We start from the raw sequence: 13424 nt of genomic DNA on the forward strand, positions 1-13424 counted from the left end.
AGAGTGAAATGCAAGGAAAAAAGAAAAACAAGCTAGAGATTTACTTGGATCTCAAGAAAAAGTGGCAAAGACGGATAGATGAAAACACATTGAGTTTCTATCTAAATGACAAACACTGTAAAACAGCGTTTACTTCAGAGTCAGATCAGGAAAAATATATTTCAATAATTGCAGAAATACACATGAAATAATGTCAGTCCTGGATTCCTGTGCAAGTGATGGGCATCCAGAAATGATTGAAGCAATATTCCCAAGAGCATGAAAAGAGTTTCATTAATGAAAATGTGTTTAAACAAATGCTTGACAGAGAAGAGATACCAAGTTATAAAATAAAAATAAAAAATCAGAGAAAAGAATTGTGGTAAGATTCATGTTGCGTCTCACCATTGGTTAAAAAAGCATTCATCACAATGTATGAATTGTAAGTGGAACCAAATCTAAATTGTATTTGGGAAACAACATCATGCACAGAATGTGTATGATTTTAGATTTTTTAAATCAAAAGGTTTGGTCTAGGCTGGGAGAGTGGCACCTGAATTTCAGAACAAAAGACAAGCTTATCATTGTGCTCAAATTATGCCATATGCAATTGAGCTTCAGGTAAAGAGGGATGTTACTATTCCTGCTTTCACAAGGCAATTTGCAATAGCATTAAATTACAGAAAGGGATAACGAATGAAAGGGCCTGATGGATTTGTGTGTCTCAATGAATGTATGAGACAGCAGTGGCTAGAATGTGAATATACGCCATTAGTAGAGATTGTGGATGGCCCCATTTGAATACTGGTGAATAATAAGAAGTGCCAAGACATGAAGGTACAGCATTAGGGATGGCAGTGCAGGAATACTACACTGCTATATCTAAATAACCCATTGATCGGAAACATCCCTGAAAGCTATTTTACTTCACAGAATTACCTGAGTCCTTAGATTCTAAACCGAAGGGGATTTACAGGATTCAATCTGTATACCTTTATAAATCAAAGGATGTGATTTGTTGTCATCAGGATAATTGCATCCTATTTAATCTGGGTGAATCTGAAAAAGAAAAACTGCAAAAAGATATACAGCAAATTGAAATGGAAGCGGATATGCCAAGATACTTAAGGGTGACGTCTATCCAAAGAAACACTGCACCACACAACTAGAGGCAAGTACAGAAGTCCTTCCGTTAGAGGATTTTCCAGAATTCTCTAAAATGGTAGAGGAACCTTTTCAAGCTGCAGACCCATGCACAAATGAAGTAGAAAGAGATCAGTTGAGAAAAATATTCATGGAGTTCAAAGAGGTATTTGCCAAAGATGCCTATGATTGCAAACTTACTGAGTTGCATGTTGCTATAATAGCAGAAGGTTATGGTAGGGAGCCTGTATTTGTACACCAATATAGGCTACCCTTGGCCTATCTGGAGTCCCTGGCAGAAATACTTTAACATTTGGAATCCAGAGGTATCTTTAGGCCTATCCACAGTACTTCAAATACACCCATATTAGGTGATCTGAAGCCCAATTGTCAATGGCGCTTGTCTGCAGGCTTGAGAGAATGAAACCAGAGGGTACCTGTCCCATGGTGGACACTTCCGTTTATTAATCAAGACCTTGTACAGATTCAAGGGTCAAAGGTATTTACCACTTTAGACCTTGCAGCAGGGTATTTGTGTGTGCTACTATCTGAAGATATTCAAAATCTGTTTTCCTTCTCATTTAATTGATTGCAGTATGCATGGAATCATACCCCTTTTGCATATATAAGTAGAGGGAGTGGGTTTGGGATATTTCTGAGTAAAGCACTCCCAGGTACAGCTTAGAGGGGAACTGTGGTCTATGTGGACGTTGTCCTGATAACAAATTAAGACATGAAAAGTCACTTCAATGAAATTGGACATGTACTCAGCCAGTTGCTGAATGCTGGGGCAAAGGTATCATTACAGAAAGTGTAGAACATCGGTGAGCTTCCAGGCACATGAAGTAAAAGAGCAAGGGTTAATAAAACAACAAAAACAGTTTAAAGCTATTCAGAAATTAAAGGATATCACCAATCTAAAGGGCCTGACGAGTTTGTTAGGAATAAGTTACAACAGGAAATTCATTAAGGATTATGCAGAAATTACACAACCATTGACTTAATTATTGAAGCAGGGCGTACAATGGAAATGGGGAAAGGAGCAATGTGAGGCAGTTGCAAAGTTGCAAAACTGTCTGATATAAGCCAGATGTTTGGCTTATCCAAAAAAGAACCAAGATTTCTTTATAGAGATAGGATTCACAGATCAGTGTATGTCAGCAGTCTTATACCAAAAACATGATTCAAATAACTAAACCATTGCATATGCAATCAAAGCATTGTCACCGGTAGAAACACATTTTTGCAAATGTGAAAAGGTACTATTGACCACTGTGTGGGCATTATACAATTTCCACCCTGTTATTCAGGGGGCACAGGTACTTGTAGAAACAAATCATCAGCCTCTTGATTTTTTACAGAGCAAAAAATCAGATCAGGGAATGTAGCTCAGTCAAGACTCACATAATGGGCATTGTCATTGCAGGGATTCCTAGTGGAAGTGAAATATGCACATAATGAAAATATCCCAGTTGCTCAAGGGCTGGCATACTTACATGATTGTGTAGCTGTCTGTGCCACAGATGGGGCAGAGTTAGAAACACATTAGTCAGAAGTTGAACAATCCCCACACAAGGCATTCAATGAAAAGACATGTAGGGATCTCCCAACTGTGTATATAGATTGCAATGCATATCATGTGGGGGGCCATTCTGAAAACGAAATGGTGGCAGGAATAGAGAATTTGTGGGTCAAATGTAATGCCATTGATATTGATATTGATATTTTATTTCTATCGCGCTTGTATACAAGTGTTTCAAATGTAATGCCATCCCAAAAGTAAGTATGAGATTAGGTTCTAAAAGCAGTCAAGTTGCAGAATTGGCTGATTTATACAAGGCAATATCCACAGCAGTATAACATAAATTAAAATAATGAGTTTTAGTTACTGATTCTGATTGTGCCCGAAATAGTTTTGTGGAATATTTACCTGGGTGGAAAATGAGAGGAATGGTCACATATAACAAAAAGCCACTCAAACATGGCATAATTCAAGCCATAGATAAGCTTGTGTCAGAAGAAACAGGGAACAGGAAAATACAAGGCCACCTGAAAACACCAGGGGAAGACAAAGAGGGGAATGACAAGGCAGATCAGTTAGCCAAGATTGGGGCAGTGATGGGGGAATTATTTTCTATTGAGCCCCTACTTGGTGAAATCCAAGTAGATGTGATAACACTTTCCAAATCTCAGGGAACAGTTGATTGGCCTGTGGCACAGTGGAGTTGTGATACCCCTGATTAGGATCTGATCAAGGCACAAAAAGAAGATATCATTTTAGGTTCATTCTGCAACCATTGTTTAGATATGGAGCAAAATCCTCTGACAAAGGAGGATTGTAAAGGGAGAGAAGAATTGAGGGTATTGTTAAAGAAAAGAAATAGAATTTGATTGCAAGATGGGCTGATGATTCTGGAGTCAGTGCCAGGTCAAATCCAGTGGGTGGTACTTTTGTCATTTCGGGGATTGATGCTACATCATGGCCATGATCCCCTAAATGCGGGCCACAGAGGGTCACAGAAAACATTGGACATTTTAAAAGAATATGCTTATTGGCCACACATGTCCCAAGATGTAGAGTTGTATACTAGGGGATGCTTGGTGTGTGCACAGTTTCAGACTACCTCTCCAACACATAGGGCACCATTAATGAAAAGAGGGCTAACACTTCCCATGTCAGATTTACAATTGGATTTGATTGTCCCAGTTCAAAGATCAGCACAGGGAAACAGATTTTTGCTGACAGTCACCTGTTTAGGGTCCAAAAGGTTGGAGCGCATTCAAGCACCTGACTGCAGTGCGCAAAAAGTGGCCACATTGCTAGTGAATCATCATATTGTCTCTAGGTTTGGTTTGACTCAAAGAATAGAATCAGACAATGGAAGTCATTTTACTAGTGCAGTGATGACTAAGAAACAGAAACTGACTATTTCCCATCAGCCATCTTCTTCTGGTGGTATGGAACGTTGCAATAGATCAATCATTGATATTTTGAAAAAAGTGTGTAGCAGAAGCAAGGTCCAATTGCGATTTGCGACTTCCTTTGGTTGTAACACCATCAAAATACACAGGTCTCAGCCCACATGAAATTATGACAGGCAGGAAAATGGTATTGCCACAAAATCTATTATACAGGACTAATAAAGAAGTCCTAGTAAATACATCATCAATTCATGAATATTGGAAAATTTGAGAAAGCACTTCCAGCATGCATTTGCAGTTGCAAAGCAGAATTTGGAAAGAGCAGCTGGGAATGCCAAATCATACTATGCGAAGAAAACATCTGCAAGGGAATATGAAGTGGGTGATCAAGTTTTTAAGTTAAATTTCAAAAAAGGTCATTACAAGAATACCGAATTCCTAGCACCCTGGCATGCCCCATACAAAATAGTGGACAAGGTTTTACTTGTGGTCTACCGGATAATGGTGAAGGAAAGAGATTTGGCTTTGGAACAATTTGTCTACATGAACCAAATCAAGCCACCCAAAACATGAAGTTAAAAGGTTGGAACAGGCTGGGGAGACCAGTATGGAGTGAAAGATGCAGTTGTTCCATCAAAGTCAAGGTGAGTAAAAAAAAAAGAAATAATAATAATGAGTCATTTCTGCAAACCACCATTTTAGTTTGAAGGCGTTCATTAGAACAGTTAAGTAGGTCTGCATGGACGTATGCATATCAAGGCTTATGCATACCTCTGACACTTCACAACATATTTATCAGAACCCTCTTCAATATCTTGGACTCCATCAGCATAGCCTACACCACTATGCCGATGACACCCAAATTCTTCTCCCGCCCACGGGTAACTATGCAGAAGATGCTAACAGCGTCAACAGGCCTACTCCGCCATTCAGGCCTGCAAGGCTGCAAACCACTTCTGACTGAATGGGGATAAGACAGAGCTCCTGCTAGTAGGGCCCCCTGCATTAATAAAAAACCTCAATGGCCAATACTCAGCCTTCTACATAGACAACATCTGGGTCCCAGTCTCCTCCACAGTGAAGACAATGGGCATTTACCTAGACACTGCCCTCTCACTGTGCCACCAGGTGAGCACAATAACCTCATCAGCAACCTATGCAACCAATCTATTAAATGCATCAATACCTTTCCATTCCACATAGAGGAGCATAACCATTGCTCAGGCAGTCATCGGCTCCAGCCTTGACTATTGCAATGTCTTCTTTGCCAGTACTTCATCAAAAAACATACACAAGCTTCAAGTCATACAAAATAATGCCCTAGGAGCTTCCATCACCATTCCCAGGAAGAAACACATAGCTGCAGCAAGGAGAGAAATTCATTGGCCTCTCATTTGTGAATGTATCATTTTCAAAATTATATCCATTACACAGAAGTGCCTCACTCATTTTGCCCCCCTTACCTTTCCATTAAAATCACCAGAACACTAGGCAAACTAGCAATCCCTTCACTCACTGCCTCCTCCAACCTAAAGTCAGACGAGCCAAAGCTGGTGGCTCCAGCTTTCCCTATATGACAGCCAAACAGTGGAATGCCCTGCCTCCTGCATTGAGAGCAGAACCCCTGGGTGTTCTGTAAATCCCTCAAAACGTATTTGTTTGCCTAGAATGCCTCTTGTTCTGCTCCATACCCAGCATACCATTATTTACATTGTAAATTGCTCTTCGTTTTGTCTGTGTCAGGCTGGACCTCCTCCTCCCCTGACGCCTCCTCACCTGTCTCTTCTGGAATCTCCTCCACGCTGACTGTCCTCCCCTGACGCCTCCTCACCTGTCTCTTCTGGAATCTCCTCCAGGCTGACTGTACTCTTCTTCTTCGTCTTAATCCTTGCCTCTTTACCATTTTACTTCTCTTTTTTTGTCGTAGGTAGAGTCGCGCTCCCTCGGTAGTCTCCGTGGTCTGAATATGCTACAGATCCAGAGGTGACCCGAGGAGCACGCCCTAAAATGGGGAAAAAGACGATTGGCAGAAAAAACCCCGGTTGGAATCCGGTCCGTATTCAAAGAGATGGCAATAACTAACAAGAAGTCTTGCTGCTTGAAGAGGATCTGGTCAGCCAACCTTCCGGATTCAGAACTCTGATGATTTAGGAGGAACCAAGTTACTGAATACTCTCGTTCAGTTTGAGGTAACCGGTGGGTAGTGAGACCGTAGAGTAAGTGCGGTCACACAGTCTTCCGGGAAGAACTCCTGACTGGCGGAACGTAGAAGAGGTGTTCCAAACAGAATACAAAGTTGCACAGAAAAGAAAACGGAGCTGACAGAACCAGACAGGTAAATATAGAAAGAGAGATAAACAACCCGCGAAAGCAGAAACCTATTGCAGAGGCTAAGAGAAGTCGCCGAAAGAGACACACACATGGAATACGCGTAGTGATTGGAAGTATGCGTCGTGACTGTAAGCACAGTTAGACAGAACCCGGTCACCTTACCTGAAAGTTTAGAAACACCGCGAGTGGCAGTATAAAGAAGGGCAGGCAAGACTTGAACAAAGGGAAAACACGGGAAAGAAGAGTTAGGCTAGTCGCTATGAGAGACTGGCAGCGCACGTAACAAGGAATGATACAACTCGCAGTGCGCTGGTCTGATTTGCCATTTATAGGTTCCGTTGGCCATCTTGAAATAAGCTAGACTGTTAAGTTGGGAAACCGGAGCCATGTTAGTAGTACTTCCAATGGTAAACCAATCTCCAGGGCTGGTGCATGACAGTCTGCAAGTAACTGGTCTGTAACAGCATCACAACGCCCCTGGTTCTGTGTGCACTTTATAAATGAAATAAATAAATAAAAAATAAATATGAATATAAATTGTGAAAGAGGGATAAAACAGGTGAGTAGGTGTGTGTGCAGGCATGGATGTGAGGTTTAAAATAAATGTAGCATTTTAAACAGAAGATGTATGATTGTACATTGCATTTCTAGGTTAATGATATGCAGTATACATTTTTGGTTTCCAAATAGTTGAAACAAAGGGGTATGTGATTGAATTGCATGTTATTATTATGTTTAATCCATACATGTGTTTTCAGGTGGTAGTGAAAGGGGCTGTGAGTATTAAAATGCATGTGTTTATATGCTGTTAACACAAATTTTTTTTCCAGACAGGCCTAAGTAATACAAAGGAGAGAAGGTGTATAATGCGTTTGTGTATAGTGTAATACATAATTCTTTCCAGCATATTGTAGAATCAATGACATGTTTCCCATGGTTGCGAAGGGAAGTAGAGTAGTGGCAATTTTAAAAAAAAGTACTCTGGGTGATACATGACCTTTCTGTTTATCTTCCTATTTAGATTACTAACCTACTTGCTTCATCAGCGCAAGTGGTGCTGGGTGTCGTCAGAGGGTGTCCTTGCAGCTAGGAGTCTGCCTGATTGGAGCCCACTGGTCCAGGATCCCTGGGACTAAAAGGAAAATATGAGAGAGAAAGAAAGAGGAATCTATTTGATGGCATAGCATCCCATGCATTATGGTGGAAGACATTGTGTCATTTTATTAAAACATATTTTAACTATAATGTTGGTATTAACCTGGATGTGTGAGGAACCAGTGATCAGTCAGGCCCTGAGGTTGTGGTTGAAGAAGCCGCAGGGTTCATTCCCGGGTACAGGAGGTTGTATCAGAATGTCTACAACAGTGTGAATCCAGAGCAGGTATTTGAGAAATGTCTTAATGCATCTGAGATTAAAGTGATAGGATGGGTGCAGATCTGGACATTTGGGGCTCAAAGAGCAGTTAGAGAAATCCTTTTGCCGTTAGAGAAAACTTTTATGAACTCATCTAATTATTTAAAGAAAGGAGGGGGTGAAGAATGGCTGGATTTCTGGTTGCAGCAATTGTCATGACTGCAACTGATGCTATTTTGGGGACAACAGTGTCTACTGTGAACACAGTTTCTGTTAGCACTTTGGGTGGTAAGGCCCAAGAACTGGGTCAGGATTTGAAAATGATTCAGTAAGGCTAAACAATCTCAAGTTCAAACAAAAAGAAGCAGTCCAGTACATTAACCAAACTATTCTGTCTCTAAATGAATATTCAATGGTGATGTAACATAGCATCAATTTTGTTGTAAAACATAGCAAACTGATAGAAGATATTATAAATGTGGTGAATCTTCTGCAAACTGTATTGGCACAATTCCTATGAGAAGTTAAAAGGGGGTATCTCAATTGAAATGGGGGCGCATTTCTTTGTACTCTGTATTATCTGAAACCATCCATCAAATAATGCCATTGATCCTATGGAGAGAGGTGGAAACAATCCAAGAGAAAATTGGATTTGAAATGGGGGGTGCAATTCCTTTATATATAGAGGTAGAAATAATGGAGATATGTTTTCTTTTGTTAATTACATATATCACTCCATAGTTGAATTGTCAGACTAAATTGGTGCATATTGTTGGTTTCTGGTAGGGGGACAAATACATTAAAATTGTGATTCCTGAAATGGTGGCTTTTCAAGCTTGGGAGCCAATCTTGTATTTAGTGCTAACATTGTATACTTGCACTATTTTCATGGATCACATCAAATGCCATTTGTGGGTTGGGGGGGCAGGATCATGGTATTTCAGAATGATGTGAAGTGTCTATAAGTAACCCAAAACTGATGAGTTGGCATATGCAAAATTAATTAAACACAGGTGGCTGGGCAGTACTTGTGCATCACATTTTATGGTGATCCACCTCCATCATGGTTCATTTCTTAGCAAGCCATTGCAGTACAAGGTGTTTTATATGACTGACCCTAAAGATACAGTGGTGCCAGTTGGGGGATTAACATTATTTCAGATGGATGGGGACTTGTGGGAAGGTAAGATAGAAAATATGGAACTATTCCAGAAATGTGCATTTCCCACTGCTCCTGATAGTATTTGTTGAAACATAAAAATGTCTGCACCATTAAAATGAATATGCAGAAGAATAACATCACTATGAGTGATATGGGTTTGACAGAGAGTGATGCTTACACATGGGGAACATGGACAGAAAAGGGTTTGATGATTATAGCTACATCCATAGCATCCATCTTGGTATGGTTAATTGTACTTACGGTCAAGCTATAGATGAAAATTTTCACCATGTTGACTGCGGAAAAAAGGAAAAGTCAGTTAAATGGTTCGGATGTCTTTTAATGCCCATGTTATCTCAAATCTGCTTCACACTTGTAGCCAAGATTTTTGTTTCTGCAGAGGCCCTTATTTTATTTAGGATGTTACAGAAGCAAAGGGGGGATAAGTGTAGGAACAAGTGCTGTGAATTTTGGACATCGCGCTCTGAAACACTTGTGTACGAGCGCAATATAAATAAAATATTTCATTTCATTTCATGAACAAATGTTAGTGGGACCTCAGACTCTTGTGGGAACTGTATGCAGTTGTAGAAATGATGATAGTGTTGCAGCCGTTGTGTGTAGTTTAGCACTGATGTGAGACACTGGTGAGAATTCATGCAAACCAAAGAAAGGTCTGAGCATAATGTAGTTGAATTTATTGAATAGAATAGCTTAGCACAACATGACAGTGTAGGCTAACAATTAACATACTAATTACTAAGTACTAAATTATTACCTTTAACTTTAACCAAACTAATATAATTAGTGGCTAGAGTGGGTTAGCGTAAGGTGAAAACCGTAGGTGCAGACTGTGGATGATGGCTTAGACACAAATTGCAAACTGATCCACGGTGTGTGGACGTGAGGTTCAGAGCATAATGAAATTGCAGAATCAGTCTGCCTAAAACAGCCTACTGTGTGGAAGCTGGAAGTGCAGGAAATTAGATTGAAAGTGTTACAAATATCCATCCGGGTTGGGGAAGCAATGCTGCTCAACACTGTACAAAGGTGAATGGGAAGGAACAGAGAGCTTTCTGGAAAAATATTGGGATTTGATTGAACAGAGGAGGTTTGATTGATGGATGTTCTCACCGAAGGAGGTAGGGAAATGGGTGGTGAAATTATATGCTTTTCGGTAAGTTGGAGGATGGACTGTTGGAATGGGTTTTAAGCAGACCTGAAAGTAGGAGGGGAAGTCAGGCAAGAGAAAGACCGAGAGAGAGGACAGAGATCAAACGAGAATAAAATTGGAGGCGAAGGGACTGACTGACAGGTTGACAGTGTGCAGTCTGTTTCGAAGCTGGACAGTGGAGGAAGGAGGGGGTTTACTGGAGCTGGTGCAGACAGTCACAGGTCTAAGTGAGAGAGGGATGGCAGGTGTCATTGAAGGCAGTTCCCATGCAAGCTGAGTTTCCTCACTGAACTAGGTAACCATAGTCTGCAAATTAATTACAATGAACAAAGAAGTATGAAACCTAGGTCAGAATAAACAGGGAATACAACATAGCTATTTTCAATATGTTTTGTTTTCCATGTGATAGGGGTAGATATCTTGAGCATGGTAGCATTTGCTTAACTGCCTAAAGATGCATAAATGTGAGATGTTTTTTCTCGGTAGAAAAGCGATGTCCATGATTGCATTTTTCAAATGTATATTTTGGTGTAAATTAGTATTTTATGCTGTTCTAAGTTTTCATAACTGTGTTTTGATAAGCCACATTTGGATTCTGTCCCATATTTTTACAAATCCAGATGAATGCCAAAGAGCACTAACATGTGTGTGGCCTATCATTGTGTGTGAGATTTCTTTTACCATAGAAAGGTTTGTGTTTCAGCACTGCACCAAGTCTGGGATTGTAACCAAAGAGCACCCAAATAGAAAGTGTGCCCCCATGATTTAGATCCTTGCTTTTGCTAGCAGTGAAAGTGTCCAGAGATATACAAAATCCTATATGCCCAAATGGATCTGAAGCAGTGCACAGTTTTGCGCTGCAGATTTCACAATTGGATCACAGTGGGAGATGCCATTTTCTTACAGTGACAATTTAGGTCAAGTTCAAGCAAATAAACCTTTAATCTTAGAGGAAGTTGTCAAATCATTAATTCAGGTAATTATTTTCATTTTTTAAATATTTTTATTTTCAGTGGCATTGTGCTATTGCTCATGTCTTTTTCAATTTTGTTTACATTTTCCTCCCAGGACAAAACTGCAGACATCTGGAGATACTTCATGGTGGAGGTGCTGATAAAGTTTAGTACAAGTGCAAGCAAATAAACATGTAACTTCAAATCATCCTTAATCCCTCCACAAAACAAACATTCTATTTGGATGTCATGATCCATTGATCACGCCCCTTTTGGTCCTCCTGGTCCCTAGCACGTCGGGGGTTACTCGCTGTAGTACACTGTTGGGTGTCCTGACCCACGTTTAAGCTATCCTGCTACAACATTTGGTGCTGTGGGCTTAGGAAATTCAAGATGGCGGAAAACCCACATGTGCGCCGAAATCCAGGAAAGCTGCGCAGTTTGTGCGCCCACCAAAATGGTTGCCTCACTTGCCACCCACCAGTGCGAGAATGAAAGGCCGGGTTGCCATGAGGGAAATGGGTTGCCAAAGGAAAAACCGTAGCGCCGGTTAGCTTCAAAGCGCTTTAAAACCACCATTGGACTACCCGCACAGTAGTCTGAAACCATTGGGAATGGCAATGCTGATTGCCAAATGCAACCTAGAATTGTGGGGAATTCATTTCTTAAATCCCAAAAATGGGTGCAGTACCAGTACTCACCACTATCCAAAAGCCGGCGTTTTAAAACCACTCTGTGTGTTTTTCTGAAGGCAAGCAAAATGCCTATTTCAAACCTTGCAACATGTGCAAAATATTCACTGAACACCAGCAGACATTTGGCAGAATGGAGTTTTGTGTGCCTACAAAATCTGGGAAATGAAGAGCCCAAAAACAATGCTTATAACAAAAATGCTATGGAGTCAGCAGCTTAAGCCTAACTGCAACTGGATTTAAAACCACCAAAATCGAAAATGTTAAATTAAATGAGTGACCTATGTTTGGTGTCACATGCCTTTGTAACTGTTGAAATGTCATAGTTTTGCACTTAGAATCAGCATTCTAGCTGCATGTGTAAAATTACAAGTTATTTTAAAAGCAACAAAAAGTTAGCTGAAGGTCTGGCTTAAGGAACTTGATTTTGCCTAGCAACTACCCATCAGCAGTGAAACTTGAGTCACCACTGTGTTCCCAGGCCAACCTTCCTTTTGCTGCCCAGGCTAAGGATATGCCATCTATCTGATAATTGAATTTCCTGTGCTCTGCCAGAGAGTGAACAAAGCCCTCTCCACTCAGGCAAAGGTTTTTTATTACAGACGTCGTAAAAAGTGGCTTCCTCCTGGAGAAGCTGGGAGGAGCACTGCCTGTGAGAAGCAAGCTGGCTTGGCAGAAACTGGAAAGACTGGTTTCTGTACCATGTGACCTGAAAAGACACACCCCTGCAGCAAGGATATGGTTTTATAAAAAGGGGGATAATTCATAGAGCGGACATGTGAAAATTTTATAAATGATACCATAATTCTTGTGATTTTTCTGCCCACAGTTTAAGACGTGGTAGGAACCGGTGGTATGTTCAGGGGGGTTTTAGCGGAAAAGTGGATATTACTCTAAATGTGTGCATGTTAAAAATCTGAAACTTCATCAGTTAATGTCCCTACCCCCTGCACACATGTATGTAAAGTTGGGTCCATGTCGGAAATTGGAAAAGCAGTTAAAAAGTCAATTATGTACACTCTTTGAATGCAAGCTCCGAGAATGAGCAGATTTGGACATAGACATGGCTAAATTCAGCCACACCATGTATATGTAATTTTAAACAAATGTGTACCTGTGCAAATATGTTTTTAGGTCAGATATAGATTGGGTGTAAAGTTGACAGGGGTGGGTTCTCTGTATCATAAACAGACCTCATCATGATGACACTTCATTTCATTCCCCCAATCAAGGGGACGAATGAAAGCTGACCAATGACGATTGAGAGGGGCAAGTCTAGTGATGCAACACACACACCCATTCTCAAGAAACAGATAAAAGCAGAGAGTCAGGACACATAGGGAGATTCATTTTTCATCTGCCGCTGAAAGCTCTGCCGGAAAAATCCATACTTACCTCCATCAAACTCCAGAAAGCCAAACTAGAGACTTCAATCTATCCAGAGCAGAGAGACCCAAAGAACCGGTGCCTAGCAGAGACCAGACCCCTGTGAGCAGTTCCAGAGGCCAGGCGCTGTGAGCAGAACCCGGAAAGACCTGACCAGACTGAAGTCCGTGACCAAGTCGCTTTCCTGTTCAAAATCTCTTGTGAGTACTTAGCAAAACTCAGAACACATCTCTTAGTTTAAATTCATCTAATTCAATCTATTTAACCTAAGTAGAACTGCCTCCTAGCTGTCACCTGTCATTCTAGCTGCAAAAATTTGTCACTTGTC

This window comes from Ambystoma mexicanum, chromosome 10 (assembly GCF_040938575.1).
Source record: "Ambystoma mexicanum isolate Mex_15411 chromosome 10, UKY_AmexF1_1, whole genome shotgun sequence".
NCBI lineage: Eukaryota > Metazoa > Chordata > Amphibia > Caudata > Ambystomatidae > Ambystoma > Ambystoma mexicanum.